Consider the following 15,856-nt stretch of genomic DNA (forward strand, 5'->3'; position numbering starts at 1 on the left):
TTATTCCACGCCAGATTGGCTTAGCGGAGAAGGCAATGGCACCCCACTCCAGTACTCTTGCCTGGAAAAACCCTATGGACTGAGGAGCCTGGTAGGCTGCAGTCCATAGGGTCGCTAAGAGTCAGACACGACTGAGCGACTTCACTTTACTTTTCACTTTCATGCATTGGAGAAGGAAATGGCAACCCACTCCAGTGGTCTTGCCTGGAGAATCCCAGGGATGGGGGAGCTTGGTGGGCTGCCGTCTATGGGGTCACACAGAGTCAGACACGACTGAAGTGACTTAGCAGCAGCAACAAATTGGCTTAGACAATAAAGAATCAGCCCACAACACTGGAGGCCTGATTTTAATCCCTGGGTTGGGAAGATCCCCTGGAGAAGGGAATGGCATCCCACTCCAGTACTCTTGCCTGGAGAATTCCATGGACAAAGGAGCCTGGCGGGCTACAGTCATGGGGTCACAAAGAGTCGGACACAACTGAAGTGACTAACATTTTCAGTTTCAAAATAATATGAGATGATCATTTCCATTTACAGGTAAGTCTGGTTGTGGTTGCCTGACGTCTCCAAAGTCATAGAGCTGCTGAGAGGCACAGGAGGGGTCTGAAACCATGGCCACTAAACTCTAAAACCTCGATCCTTGTTTGCTAACACAGTCCTGAGGCATCACTGCTGCCTCCTGGTGGCCCCAAAACACTCTGGACTGGCTCCTGGGCCAAGAAGTTTCTTCCAGTTTCTGATGTTGTTACTCACTGTGACCAGGAAACGTTGGGTTCTTTGCAGAGACAGCCTGCGAGACACCTGGACCTAACACTGAGGAGGTAAGTGACCCTAAAAGGCAGACATGAAACCATGGTGTTGTGATTTCCTTCTATTATTTGGGGGAAGACAGGTAAGTGCTAATAAAACCTCTGTTTCAATCTCACCAATATCAATTATTCACAGAGAATTAACCACTGCTGGGGCTCTTCCTTTCCTGTAGGGAGCACAGCTGGTGATCTATAGAACCTGGCCTCTGTGTTGTGCTTTAGTCCTTTGATTATCAGTGCCCTCTGGAGGTTGAACTCAGAGAAGCAAAGGTGAGAGGGAAGCACAGTTGGAGTTTTCTGCCCCTGCTCCTTATCGAAGCCCCTGCCTCCAAGCGCAAAGGCTGGGGGACTTTGAAGGAATGTCTTTCCTGGTGTGACCCTCAAGTGTGAAACATCAAGGAACCACTGGGCTAGTAGGAAATCACTTGGTTCCTCAGATCCATGTCCAAGGTTCTGGTTTGTCCCCCATGATGGATCTTCCTGCATGGTCTATCCTGTTTACCTGTCTCAAGGTAAAGGGTTTCCAGCAACACCCTTCACCAAGAGGGAGGGATTCCCAGTGAGAAGACAGTATCACTATACACACAGTGTGTCCGCATAAAGGGTCACTGTCTGTGTTTTCTTGGTTAAGATACAATCAGGCCCAGAGAGCACATGTAGATTCTCTCTATGGCTCTGTTCCTGCCTGGCAGTCCTAAGGCTGTGATGGTAGGGGCTGGAAAGAAACCAGCCTAATGTTTGTTGAGCACCTACTGTGTGCCAGCCCCTACTTTAACTTGCTGATTTTCTTAAGAAGACTATCCTTTCCTTTGGTTCTTCTTCTTCTTTTAAATTTTCTGACCACAGTGACATGTGGGATCTTTTAGTTTCCTGAGCAAGGATCCAACCCACATCCCTTGCATTGGAAGCTCAGAGTTTTAACCAATGGACCACCAGGGAAGTCTTTCCTTTGGTTCTTTTAAAGCCCTAGGTTGAGTTTATTTTTAAATGATAGACTTGTCCCTTAGATAGGATGCCCATAGTAGGGTTGCTCAGATGACAGCCAGCAGCAAGGAAATAAGGCGATACTACAGTCTCAACAGGGTGAGCCTGGTGAATCTCATGCCTGTGGTTAGGACTGACGAAGAGAAAGGGGATTCCTAGACTCTAAGCTTCCTCTTTTTACCCCAGAAAGTGTGATTTGGGAAGTTTAGGCCTAAGAAGCCTTTGCTATAGTCTGTATTTGATTTGTTTGGATAGCTGGGCTTGGACTGTGTTCCTAAATGTCAGTAACCATCTCGTAGTAATGATTCTTTGTCTTTCTGCTGTGGCCAAGGCCTTGACTTGGTAACGCACCCACATCCTCTCAACCCATATCATTACTGAGCTCACTGGTTCAACTTGCATCCATCCTCAGGCACCTGTGTCCACCAGCAGCTGTCTTTCTTTGGAGGTAGGAACCCAGTCTGGCCACATGCAAAGAAAGCCAGAAATGCCAGGGAATTGATGTCTATCTCATCAGTAGCCTTCAACCTTTAACTGTAGGAAATTCAATATATCATCTACAGAACATAAGGATAATGTGAACCCTATAATGTAAGATCATGCTCAGAGGTGATGCCCAGAAGATTCTTCCTTTAGAATGCCCACAAGTCTCTTAAAGGCAAAGACTAGGACTTTATTAGGATTCTAAAACCCAGTGCCAATTTCAGTCAATGTGTGTGTGCTCCATTGCTCAGTCTTGTCTGACTCTCTGTGACTCCATGTACTGTAGCCCACTGGGCTCCTCTGTCCATGGAATTTTCCAGGCAAGGATACTGGAGTAGGTTGCTATTCCTTCTCCAGAGGATCTTCCAGATGCCGGGATTGAACTCACATCTCTTGTGTCTCCTGCATTGGCAGGTGGGTTCTTTACCATTAGAGCCACCAACTTCAATTTCAGTGAATAATTCTCTAAAAATCACTGGTGTGGTGCTGGGCAAGATGGGACAGCATTTATCAGAATTTAGTGCTCAATCTAAAGAGATTTCAGTCTGGTGGGTTTAGCAGACTGTAGTCTTTTCCATTCAATCCTAGTACTTTAGAATAACTTTTGTATTAGTTATCTCTTGCTTTGTAACAGATTGCCCCAAACTTAATAGCTCAAAACAAGAATCATGTATTATCTCTTACAGTGAGTGTGGATCAGGAATTCAGGATTGGCTTCTCTGGGTCTCTCACGAGGTTGCAGGGCTGTAGTCACTGGAAGGCTCCACTGGGGGTGAGGATCCACTTCCAAGGTTCCTTACTCACTTGCCTGGCTATGAGTGCAATGCTCTAGCTGCTTTTCACGTGAGCCTCGCTGCAGAGCTGCATGAGTATCTCTATGGCATGGTGGTTTAGGGGGCCATCCAAGGAGTCAAGCTGTAATGCCTTTTCTGACCTAGTGTTAGTCGCTCAGTCGTGTCTGGCTCTTTACAATTCCACAGCCCACAGCCCACCCAGGCTTCTCTGTCCAAGGGATTCTCTAGGCAAGAATACTGGAGTGGATTGCCATTCCCTTCTCTAGAGGATCTTCCCGACCCAGGGATCGAACCCAGGTCTCCTACGTTGCAGGCAGATCCTTTACCATTTGAGCTACAGGGAAGACCTTTTTCTGACCTGGCCTCTGAAATTACATACTGTCGTTTTTACTTTATCTCATTGGTCACACCAGTCAGTCCTGGTTCATTGTGGAGGAGGCCACACAGGGAGTGACTAGCAGGTGGTAGTCATCTTGGAGGCTGGTTACTGTGGGTTTCTACAGAAAAGTTCATGCCCTGTAGGGGTTTATGGGAAAAATGCATAGAAAAACAATAGTTTCAAATTACACTGGGAAGCACCTATTGATGGGACAAGCAGAAATGTTTAAAATGCTCTTATTTGGCAATTTCCCATAATGCTCCCTATGGGTAATGGTCTGTAACCTTTTTGTCAAACATTCTCCAACCCACAGGAAAGCTTTGCTTTGATATTGAGGTGGAAACTCCTTACAAATGTGTAAATCAAGTCACACTTGAGCACCACATTTGAGAGCTCTGCTTTTGATGTGGAAGAGTCAGCTCTCAGATGACTGGTTTTCTTCTAAAACCTAAAATCCCCCAACTTCTGAGAGATGTAAGTCAGAACCTTAATCCCCAGAGTCAGGTCAGGCCACAGTGTGGGTATGGCTACTTGCCGGTGTTCTCTGATCCGGGATAAGACTACACAGAGGAGCCCTTTGTTGAGCTCTGGGCAGAGGGCGTCCCTTGGCCCGATTGCTTTGGGGCTTGTTTCCTGACCGGGAAGGTTTCACCACCTGGAGGACAGATCGCTCCAAAACAAACAGGCCTCCCCGCCTCCCAGATTTGAGCTCTCTGCTGAGCCCTGAACTTCAGGCAAAATAAATGAACTGTGGACTTATCATCAGTAGCAGTAAATACCAGTGCTCCAAAGAAGTTTTTACATTTTTTTAGGTCCTTGCTACAGAGGTCAAGTTCCCACTGCAGCAATGGTGGGGTGGGGGGTTGGGGTGGGAGCAAATCTGAGGAGATGGCATTGAAAGAAACCAGGAGAAAGGAAACGGAAGCAACCGACATGCTGAACTTTATTTCTCATAGCCCGGGAACCCCACTCTTATCTTATGGGAAGTAGTTCTTTTAGCCATTCAAAAAAAAAAAAAAAGAAATAAAATTACAGTGCTATGGTATGTTCAAAAATACCAGTGCTATGCACAGGGAACTCTGCTCAATGTTATGTGGCAGCCTGGATGGGAAGAGAGTTTGGGGGAGAATGGATTCATATACACATATGGCTGAGTCTGTTTGCTGTCCACCTGAAATAATCACAGCATTGTTAATTGGCTATGCTGCTGGTGCTGCTAAGTTGTTTCCGTCATGTCAGACTCTTTGTGATCCAATGACTGCAGCCTGCTAGGCTCCTCTGTCCATGGGATTCTCCAGGCAAGAATACTGGAGTAGGTAGCCATTCCCTCCTCTGAGTTCGGTTCAGTTCAATTGCTCAGTTGTGTCCGACTGTTTGCAACCCAATGGACTGCACCACGTCAGGCCTCCCTGTCCATCACCAGCTCCTGGAGTTTACTCAAACTCGTGTCCATTGAGTCGGTGATGCCATCCAACCATCTCATCCTCTGTCGTCCCCTTCTCCTCCAGCCTTCAGTCTTTCCCCACATCAGGGTTTTTCAAATGAGTCAGTTCTTCGCATCAGGTGGCCAACGTATTGGAGTTTCAACTTCAACATCAGTCCTCCCAATGAATATTCAGGACTGATTTCCTTTAGGACGGACTGGTTGGATCTCCTTGCAGTCCAAGCATCAATTCTTTGGCACTCAGCTTTATTTATAGTCCAACTCTCACATCCATACATGACTACTGGAAAAACCATAGCCTGACTAGATGGACCTTTGTTGGCAAAGTAATGTCTCTGCTTTTTAATATGCTGTCTAGGTTGGTCATAACTTTCCTTCCAAGGAGTAAGCGCCTTTTACTTCCCTCCTCTAATCAGGTATTTTACATTTTTTTATATTTTAAAGTTGCTCAGTCATGTCTGACTCTTTGCAACCCCATGGACTATACAGTTCATGGAATCCTCCAGGCAAGAATACTGGAGTGGGTAGCTTTTCCCTTCTCCAGGGGATTTTCCCAACCCAGGGATCGAACACACGTCTCCTGCATTTCAGGGGGATTCTTTACCAACTGAGCTATCAGGAAAGCCAAAAATATGACACCTGTAGCTTGTTTCCTCCTGCCCCTTAAGAGAGAAATAAAAACGTCTGACACTTGCAGCCTCCATTTGGAGACCTCTAACCTTCCTGCCTGTTACCCTCTCATTCTTCGCTTTTCTTTTAGGAGAATTATGCTGCCTAGGGAAAGGGGCTTCGTTCTCATTCCGTAACTGCTTCTGAGCTGATAAGGGGAGTCGTCTCTAAATTTGTGAAGCAGCATATTCTCCTAACCCTCATATTGAGGGTCTCTGATCCAGGGGGCCCAAGTAGTAGTTGGAAGAAGCTGCCGCAGTGGCAGGAATTTGAGCAACCATTTGTGACTTAAAAGCTTTCATGTGGCTAGAAACAAATCCAGTTACACAGTTACAGATGCAGGGAGCAAACAGCAAAACAGAACAATCAGCAAGGTTAAAAGTCACATTATGTCCACAGTTAAGGTACAAAGTGTTGCACCAGTCCATTTTAGGATTATTAGATGTCATCGGCTATACTCAATTGGCTATACTCCAACATGAAATTAAAAGTAAAAAGAAAAAAATCATACACTAGTAAAAAAAAAAATAGCAATGCTATGGTATGTTTGCTTCATGATAGAATATGTTAATATACATTCTCTTTTAGCTTTCTCACAATAACTGTTTGAGGTTGGTGTTTTTGCCTCTAGCCATTCTAATGAAAATGGCAAAACCTCCCCTCTTTATCCTGCTTTATTTTTTCCATAGAGCTTATTACTCTCTGGCATTATATCCCACATCTTTATATTTATTTACTTTCCTATTATCTAGCTGCTTCTCTTAACAGGTAAGGTCCATCAAAACCTTACCTTCCTAGAAGGGAATGGGTTTGTTTCACTCTTTGCCACATTCCCAGAGCCTGGTTAATGCTCCGTACACAATTATTGGCAAATAATTTTGCCCTGACTCAGCTATGAGAGATTAAATAACTTCCTACATGCCTTCGGAGTCTAAATTTGATGCCCTTTTCATGCCTGTGTTTTCTGTATCAAGAATCCAAGGAAACTGAGGCCAGAAAGTTGCAAAGCTGCAGAATGGAAGTTCTCGCATCACAGCCCAGGGCTTCGGGAATTTACTCAGCCTTGTTCTTGCTGCAATAGTGTGTTAGTTGCTCAGTCGTGGCCGACTCTTTGCGACCCCATGGACTGCAGCCCACCAGGCTCCACTGTCCATGAGATTTTCCGGACAAGGATACTGGAGTGGGTTGTCATTTCCTTCTCCAATCTTGTGCTTGCAATAGGCAAGCACAAGATTTTGCCCCAGGATATAAGATTAATGCTTAAGCTGGTAAACATTCTTCCTGTGCTCTCCAGCGTGGTTCACTGGCCTCCTGGTTCCTGGGCCTGGAAATGCACTTTGGGTGAAACTCAGCACAATTACCTCCCACCCCCATGCCCATTCCACCCTTATTATCAAAATGGCCCATAAGAAAATGGCTTGAACACAGTTACACATGGCAACTCAGATGTATATATGTAAATTTCTACATGGGAAGAGCTTGTGTCCAAAGCTCTGAGCAAAACATCTGAATCAGTACTAGGGTGAAGCCCCATGGAAGTTCAGAAGAGATTTTGTCATGATTATGTATTTTTAGGGTCATTGTACAATTCCTTCTCCATCTTCCGCTTGAAATAGGTTTTCTTCTTTGCTTGCCACCTGGCCTTCCTCTCTGCTTCTCTGCCTTTATCTCTCCTGAGAGGTGAAAGAGGCTGTCAGGATTGAACATGCCCAGTAAATGACCGAGGAGCTGTGGTTGCCAAGCTGGGGAAGCCGCAGCAACCACTCCCTTATGGCCATGTGCTTGGAGAGCCAAGAACAACCAAAATACATCAGCTGGGAGTCGACCCTCACAAGCAAACAGATTGGTCCAGCTTCCATCACTAAAACAGCTTGTTGGAGGAGTCTGGTTCTACTGAGCGGAACCACATGTTTATACCCAATGACTCAGTTCAGTGTGTTCCTCCTGAAAATAGGATTGGTGCCCATGAGGATTGGCCCCGGTTTGGTGGATTTGTTACACAAGGCCTACCTTGCCCATCACTCCTGGGGTGAACTGCCTTTCCAAGCCCACTCTCTTCTTTGCATCTCAGGGGTAGACAAAAACAGCACTGCTTGATAAACTACTTGCAAACTACAGCAATCAGGCAGGAAAAAAAATTTTTTTTTTGTTCCTGAATACATCGCATCATGGGCTTTCCTGGTAGCTCAGCTGGTAAAGAATCCACCTGCAATGCAGAAGACCCCAGTTCAATTCCTGGATTGAGAAGATCTACTGGAGAAGGGATAGGCTACCCACTCTAGTATTCTTGGACTTTCTTTGTGGCTCAGCTGGTAAAAAATCCGCCTGCAGTGTGGGAGACCTGGGTTCAATCTGTGGGTTTGGAAGATCCCCTGGAGAAGGGAAAGGCTACCCACTCCAGTATTCTGGCCTGGAGAATTCCATGGATTGTATAGTTCATGGGGTTGCAAAGAGTCGGACACAACTGAGTGACTTTCACTCACATTACATCAAGTGGTTGCACAGTGTAAAAATTTCCCAATAATTTGTCATGTATCAGCAGTATTTTTTCCTTTGGAAAGATAGCATAAAGGGAAAAGAACCAGTGGAAAGATGACAGGTATTGTGGTGTGGGTTCAAATTCCAGACCTGCCATATATGGTCTGTAGGCCCTGGATTGAGTGAGCTAACTTTTCAAAATATCCTGTTTATTGTTTCCATCTATAAACCAAGTACAGGGTGCAGGGTTATTGTTAATGCTTGGAGTATAGAAATTGTCAGAGCCTGGCAGATAGTAGCGTCTTCATGGCACGGAATATTATTACTATCATTTGTTAAATATCTACTGTGGGTCAGGATTTGGGCAGTCACAGTCTGAGAGGTGGTGAAGAGGAAGTAAGGGGGCATTTTTGTCACTGCCAAGTTTTGAGTTCCTTGGACAAATGGGGCCTTTGCTTTCACATCTTAAAAAATAGGAGAAAATGCTATTCTCATGGACAGAAGAGCCTGGCAGGCTACAGTCCACGGGGTCGCAAAAGTTGGACACGACTTAGCGACCAAACCGCCACCACCACCGCCTCACTTAAAAACCAACAAATTCTTATTTTGAAGAGCGTGCTATACACAGACACTGTACTAGGTTTTCCTTAAAATGTACCTTTGCTTTTCCCAACCCTTGATTATTGCTTGCTCAGACTATGCATAAGAAAACGGAACCCCAGAGGGGTGAGGAAATTTGGCCCAAATCCTGACATTAGTGAGTGGCAGAGTTGTCACCCTGAGCCTGAATTTTTTGCCATTTGTTTATACACCATGTATGGAATGAGATATTGTATTGAAACTTGTAAACATGAGGTTTATTATGATTATTATTTTTGTCAAGGGCTGATTACATTATAAATACACAGCTGGATGATTGGGAAACAGAGAAAATAGTGGGAAACCATCCCTGATATTGAGGGACGAGAATCTTTTTGGGATCTTATGTTCTTTGGCATATAAAAATTGTCTTCCTAAAATAGAAACAATGTTCTGGTTTTTAAAAAAGACATTAAAAAATGTAATTAGTCTTTCCCTTGGAAAAGGAGAGAGGGAAATGGGAGGGTAACTCCAAAGTACTGTGTGGATCAAATGCAATAATGACTCAAAAAGAAGCCTGGAAAGTAAAAGACACACTTTAGATGTAAGGCATTTTTGTTATGCGTATTATTTATTTGTTATTATTAGAAACCATTGGTCATATAAGTTGCTTCAATCCTTGCAGAGAGAAAACTGAAAGATCACGCATCCTCAAAGGCAGTGGGTGAGAAATATTGAGTAAGGGGTAGGGTAGGAATCACAGGAGTTCCAAGGACACCACCAAAGGTAATGTTTGTAGATGGTCTGGAACTCAGAGATGTCTAGATTAAAATCAGATACCTTGGAGGTGATTCATGCTGAAGTATTTGAAATGTTGTTGCTTAGTCGCTAAGTCATGTCTGACTCTGCGACCTCCTAGACTCTAGCCCACCAGGCTCCTCTGTCCATGGGATTTCCCAGGCAAAAATTCTGGAATGAGTTGCCATTTCCTTCACCAGGGAATCTTCCTGACCCAGGGATCAAACCTGCATCTCTTGCATCTCCGGCATTGGCAGGTGGATTCCTTACCACTGAGCTACGAGGGAAGCCCAGCTGAAGTGTAGACCTGAGTGATTGAAGGGTCCTTAAATCATCTGACTGGTCTTCGTATTTGGTGCCAAGAGCACATGTGCATTTTATCTTTACAGACAAGTAATCCAAAGTTTCCTGATGTGTTCGGACAAATGGAAAGAGTGCAGTAGAGACCAGGTATTTCCAAATTTGGTTAAGGGAAGTAGAAAGAAACCAGAACTTGGAGCCAATTCCTCCCTTATCCTGTGATGTGAATTCAGACAAGTTACACTGAAACTTTCAGAACCTCATTTTTTTTTTCCCATCTGTAAGAGAAAGGCAAAGAACAAAACAACAACGACATCATTGGGGTTAGGATGGGAGAAAATTGAACAGCACAGGTGAGCATACAGCTGGTACAGAAATGTATTCCTCTCTACCCATCTCCGTCAGTCGTTGTAATGAATTTAACCCCTTTCTTTTCCCAGCAGAATCCAATAGAGAGCTCACATTTTCCAGGCCAGTAGGAAAGGATGGTTTACTTCCCCCTTAACTGAAATGAAAGTGTAAACTGCTTCAAAAGCAGGGTTAGTGGACTTTATTTTTGTATTCTCAGTCACTGTTACAGTGCCTAGAACTTGGAAGGCACCCCAAAAATGTTTACGAAGCTGAAAATATCACCAGGTTGTTAATAAAACTTCAGATTATCCCTCCTCCTCCCCCAGCCCATTTTTACCTTAGAAGAAACATCATGTGAGACAGTTCTGATTTTGGCTGGGTCAAATAGTCCCCATTGAGCCAACCCTCTTAAAGTGTGTATAAAATGTGGATAAAACCTACTGAAATATCCAATTACTTGAAGGCAGTAGAAAGTGAATAAAAGCAGATACTAGAGGAAAGTTGATTTGTGCACAAAATGGATGGCACTGGGTACACTTCCCTTTATTTTTCTATTTTTATTTTTTTTAATATTTATTTTTATTTATTTATTTGGCTCTGCCAGTTCTTAGTAGTGGCATGTGGGATCTAGTTCCCCGACCAGTGATCCAACCTGGACCCCCTACATTGAGAGCACAGAGTTTTAGCCACTGAACTGCCAGGGAAGTCTCACCCTTTATTTTCTTGAAATATTTACAGCTTTCAACCTGAGGACAGGCCCCAAATTGTGGTCTGGGAAGGTTAATAAAGCAAGTGGAAAATTGTATCCTTTTGGCTTAAAGAGTCAAAAGATGGAATCCAGGGAAACCAAAGCTGCTGGAAAGTGAAGAGAAAATCCTGAAAAGGAAAGAATCAGAGAGGAAAAGCCTCAGACTCTGTTTCTAGACTCTGCCTAAACTGCTAAATCATCTCTGAATCATGCATGCCCCAGAAATTGACCTTTTAAAAAAATCAATATTCTTCAGTGAAACATAACAGAATCTAGAGTTTCTATAAAATATTTTTCATAATGACTGAAATAAAATCCAAAATTGATTGATGTATGAAGAAATAGGAAAACATCATCTACAAATGTGTGTTGTGCTTACATGTCCATTTCTTTGGTGACCCCATGGACTGCAGCCCACCAGGCTCCTCTGTCCATGGGGATTCTCCAGGCAAGAATACTGCAGTGGGTTGCTATTTCCTCCTCCAGGGTATCTTCCTGACCCAGGAATCAAACCCAGGTCTCCTGCTTCTCCTGCCTTAGCAGGCAGGTTCTTTTACCACTGAGCTACCTGAGAAACCCTAAGTACAGCTCGTGTGTGTGTGAAAGTCCCTCAGTCGTGTCTCTTTGTGACCTCAAGGACTGTAGCCCACCAGGCTCCTCTATCCATGGGGATTCTCCAGGCAATAATACTGGAGTGGGTTGCCATGCCCTCCTCCAAGAGATCTTCCCAACCCAGGGGACTGAATCCAGGTCTCCCACCTTGCAGGTGGATTCTTTACCATCTGAGCCACCAGGGACGTTAATAAATAAAATTCCAAATTATCTTCGTTTGATTCCTGCCTCTCAGCTATGCTTTCCATTGCAGATTTTCAGGCCCACCCAACAGCAGTCTAAAATCTTAGACAGCAAAACGAAAAGGGGCTCCCCAGAGACCTGACTCCTTCCAGCCTCCATGAGTACAAGAAGGAACGAAATAGAATTCAGAAGGGACATCCCAGATTTAGGAATGAGCAAGGCTAGGGGCCCGTAAACAAAAAGTACAGAGTCACTGGAGTGGAAGGATGGGAGATGTGTAAGAAGCTTAGGGCGCTTTTGTTTCGAGCCGGCTTCCTGCAGCTAGTTGCCCCAGGCCTGAGAGAGGGAGGTGAGTACCAGCCACAACCAACCACAGCCAGCCCTTTGGATGAATTGGAGTAAACAAGTGGCTAAATAGGTTGCTAACTATACTTCCAAGATATTGCAGAAGGAAGGGAAAGAGCGAAACAACATGTTGTCTCTTCAACCTGGTGTTTTTGCACCTGTCTTGGTGTGTCACCGTGTAGGGGAAATTGTAGAACTCAGTCGCCATCCATCCATCCATCTGTCCTAGTATCGAATACTCCCTTGGGATACGATTTCCAAGTCGGTGTTGGCTCTTTCAAAATCAACAGCTGTGGGGGAAGGAAAGTATCAGAGAAGTCCATACTAAGCCAGTCCCTGATTCTACATTGCTGCTGCTGCTGCTGCTAAGTCGCTTCAGTCGTGTCCGACTCTGTGTGACCCCATAGACGGCAGCCCACCAGGCCCTGCCATCCCTGGGATTCTCCAGGCAAGAACACTGGAGTGGGTTGCCATTTCCTCTTCCAATGCATGAAAGTGAAAAGTGAAAATGAAGTCACTCAGTCGTGTCCGACTCTTAGTGACCCCACTGACTGCAGCCTACCAGGCTCTTCCATCCATGGGATTTTCTAGCCAAGAGTACTGGAGTGGGTTGCCATTGCCTCCTCTGTGATTCTACATTACTTTTGTCTAAATGAGGAATTACAAAGAAGGAAGAAACTTAGGGATACAAGTTAAATAGGAAAATGCCAACCCATCTACGAATGTACTGGATATGTCTTCGTATGGTTTTCCGGAATCTGCAGGTCTGACTTAGTTCTAATGATAACCAAGTCTGGCCCTGGTTCTGATTCAGTATCCATAGGAAAAGGAGTTGAGAGAATGAATAAAAGTAGGTCCCTCTCTAAAGGGAATTATTATTTAAAAGAGAATTCTTGATATGAAGCTGATGGAGGGAGAAGGCTGAGATAAATAGTAAAGTAACATGGGTCTTTGGGATTTTTAAGGGGGACGCAAGAGGTAAAATACTTGCTGGCCATATAGGTATTATATTTTGGGGTTCTGTAAATGACTGGGAAGCCCTGCAGTGAGGAGGAGTTGCCAGGCTACACAAGTGAACGGTGGCACTGGGAGTAGGGTCAGGCAAGTGAGGGAGAAAATTTAAGGGAGCACCAAAAAACCCTCGGTAATCAAGAACCAAGCAATCAAGATTTTTTTCCATCAAAAATAAACATCGAAGGCCATACTTAATAAAAATTCATGTAAAAATCCATATGAACAAAATATCAAACTTTTACATAAAAATAAGCTGCTACGAGTTGTTTTTCTTTTTAAATGATCTTATTACTGTGCAGTGGATTCCCCTGGTGGCTCAGAGGTATAAAAATCTGCCTGCCAAGGCAGGAGACGGGTTCAAGTCGTGAGTCAGGGAGATCCCCTGGAGAAGGGAAAGGCTACCCACTCCAGAATTCTTGCCGGGAGAAACCCATGGACAGAGGAGCTTGGCGGGCTACAGTCTGTGGGGTCACAAAGATTTGGACACAACTGAGTGACTAAACAACAGCAACTGTGCAGAAGGGACAATCTGCCCTTGGTTCCTCGGTCTATATGGTTGTTGCATCCACTTGGGTTCATAATGGTGAGCAAACCAACTGGCTAGCCTAAGCTATCCTTATATACAGATAAGTTTTTTTTAATTGTAGCACTTTCACTAATGTTTTCCCGTGGCTCAAAATCTGGGAGCAGATTTTGGTAAGTATACATAGGTGCATACCATTTTCCTTTGCCTCAGGATCCAACAGAGCTCAAACTGGTACTCAACGGAGCAAGATGTGCCATGAGTTGGACTGAGTAGAGAAAAGCCTGAAAGCTTGCTTCTCAGAATGGCTTTTGAGAATCTGGGGTGTGTTGATTCACAACTGAGGGGCTGGGGAATAGCTGGCTGCAAATTCATAGGAATAAGAGCCTAGAACAAAGGAGACAGGAGGACTCAGGTTGGTGATGGAGCCCAGATAGCGGGGAGAGCTTTGGCCCAGGAACCAGCTGCTCAGCCCAGACTTCCCTATAACTGACCACGGTCTGGCCTCAGCAAACACTTTGTGAGCCTCAGTTTCTATACCAGTAAAAGTGGTTTTCCGACTTGTTTTAGCTGGAAGCCCTGCAAATAAATGTAACGTGGCAGCTACAGTTAGAACTCTGGTCTATGTGGTTGAACTTGGGGTGTGAAACCAAGACCCTGACTTGTTCAGCTTTTCCTGGTCCCCCAAGAGGCCCCTGTGGAGACCTCCTCGGCCATTTCAGGGCTCCTCAGAACACAATCTGAAATAGTGTGTTAGGTGGGTTTTTTAAAAAATATATATAAGCTTTTTTTTATTGGAGTATAATTGCTCTATAATGTTGTGTTAGTTTCTGCTGCTCGACAACGTGAATCTGCTGTGCATGCTCAGCCGCTCCAGTCGTGTCTGATTTTTTGTGACCCTATAGACTGTAGCCCGCCAGGCTCTTCTGTCCATGGGATTCTCTTCTCTCTTGAGGCTCCCTCCCACCCTACCCTCATCTCACCCTTCCAGGTCATCACAGAGCAGCAAGCTGAGTTCCCTGTGCTATACAGCAGGTTCTCACTATTTCACACATGGTAGTATATATGTGTCAATGCCACCCTCTCAAATTGTCCCACCCTCTCCTTCCCACCTTGTATCCACAAGTCTGTTCCCTACATCTGTGTCTCTATTCCTGGCCTGCAAACAGGTTACTTAGTACTGTTTTTCTAGATTCCGTATATAGGTAATCATTGATGTCAGTTTCAGTCCTAGCATTCCATTCAAGCCTAAAACCCTGCCTGTAATTTGCAAGATGACATTTTGACAATGTAAGTTCACTTACATCAAAAAAAAAAAAAAAAAGTACTGAGGAGCCTCCAGCCTTTGGATTGCACCTCTGGGCGAGCCGTGTTCTGTTTCCAGGCTCGTCAAGCCTGCAGGGCTCATAGAATTAGCAGAAGCATCAAGAGAATTTAGTCAGCCTTCCCATGGCCAGTGCAATTATACAGGGGAAAGAGGCACACTGCCAGGATTTTAACATGAAGCAGGCACCCTTGGGGAACATTGACAAGTGACCAGGGATTGTCTACATGTGGCCAGGAGCCAGAGGCAGCCAGCTGGGCCTGACTAGAATTCTGATAAATATGACAGTTCCAGACCTGTAACTATTCCAGGACTGGAGGAGAATGAATTCTAGTGGTATTCAAAACAAGGTCCTTGTCATCTTTTTAAGAATTGTCATCCTCTAGATTACTGTGGCTGTTATTCAATTGCTATGGGTCTTCAAGGATGCAACAGCCTGCTTTTAAGACATAGATGGGGAACTTCCCTGGTGATCCAGTGGTCAAGAATCCTCCTTGCAATGCAGATTCAATTCCTGGTTGGGGAACTAAGATCCCATGAACCATGGCATGGCCAGAAAAAAAAAAAAAGTAGGTGGCAAGGAGGCAACAGGAACTGTATAAACAGAAGGAACTTCAGGGTCTGAGAGATCCAAGCTGGAACTCTCCAATTCTACCTCTTAGTAGCTGTGTGATCTTTTTTTTTTTTTGACTTGTCTAAGCGTCAAGTTTCTTAGCGCTACATCAGCAGTAAAGTGCCAACAGAACTGCAGTTCACTCTACCAATTGAAAAAACATGCACAACCCAAAGTTTGAAGTTATATTTTATTTAGGGAGCTTACTGAGGACCATAGCCCAGGAGACAGTCTATCAGATAGCTCTGAGGATCTGTTCCAAAGGGGAAAAGGAGGACCCAGGGTATATAGGAGTTTTTGCTGGGAAAAAAAAACACACAAAAACCAAAAACCAAGAAATTACCCACGTAATCAAACATCAAAAGACAACTGTTAATCAAAAAACGCCAGGCATAGCTCAGCGCTCTGTGATGACTTAGAGGGTGG

The 15,856-nt window shown here is 44.6% G+C and overlaps 1 protein-coding gene across 1 annotated transcript in view; it reads left to right on the top strand.

Annotated features, from left to right (window-relative positions):
* The first annotated feature begins 556 nt into the window (after window positions 1-556).
* The window catches only part of GPR110 (G protein-coupled receptor 110), a 95,882-nt gene continuing 80,582 nt past the window's right edge, over window positions 557-15,856 (top strand). Inside the window, exon 1 of the mRNA XM_010863051.1 lies at window positions 557-821. The gene's annotated coding sequence lies outside the window, so the exon portion shown is untranslated. The remainder of the gene's footprint in view (window positions 822-15,856) is intronic.

The sequence above is a fragment of the Bison bison genome, unplaced genomic scaffold (assembly GCF_000754665.1).
Source record: "Bison bison bison isolate TAMUID 2011002044 unplaced genomic scaffold, Bison_UMD1.0 scf7180017864487, whole genome shotgun sequence".
Lineage (NCBI taxonomy): Eukaryota > Metazoa > Chordata > Mammalia > Artiodactyla > Bovidae > Bison > Bison bison.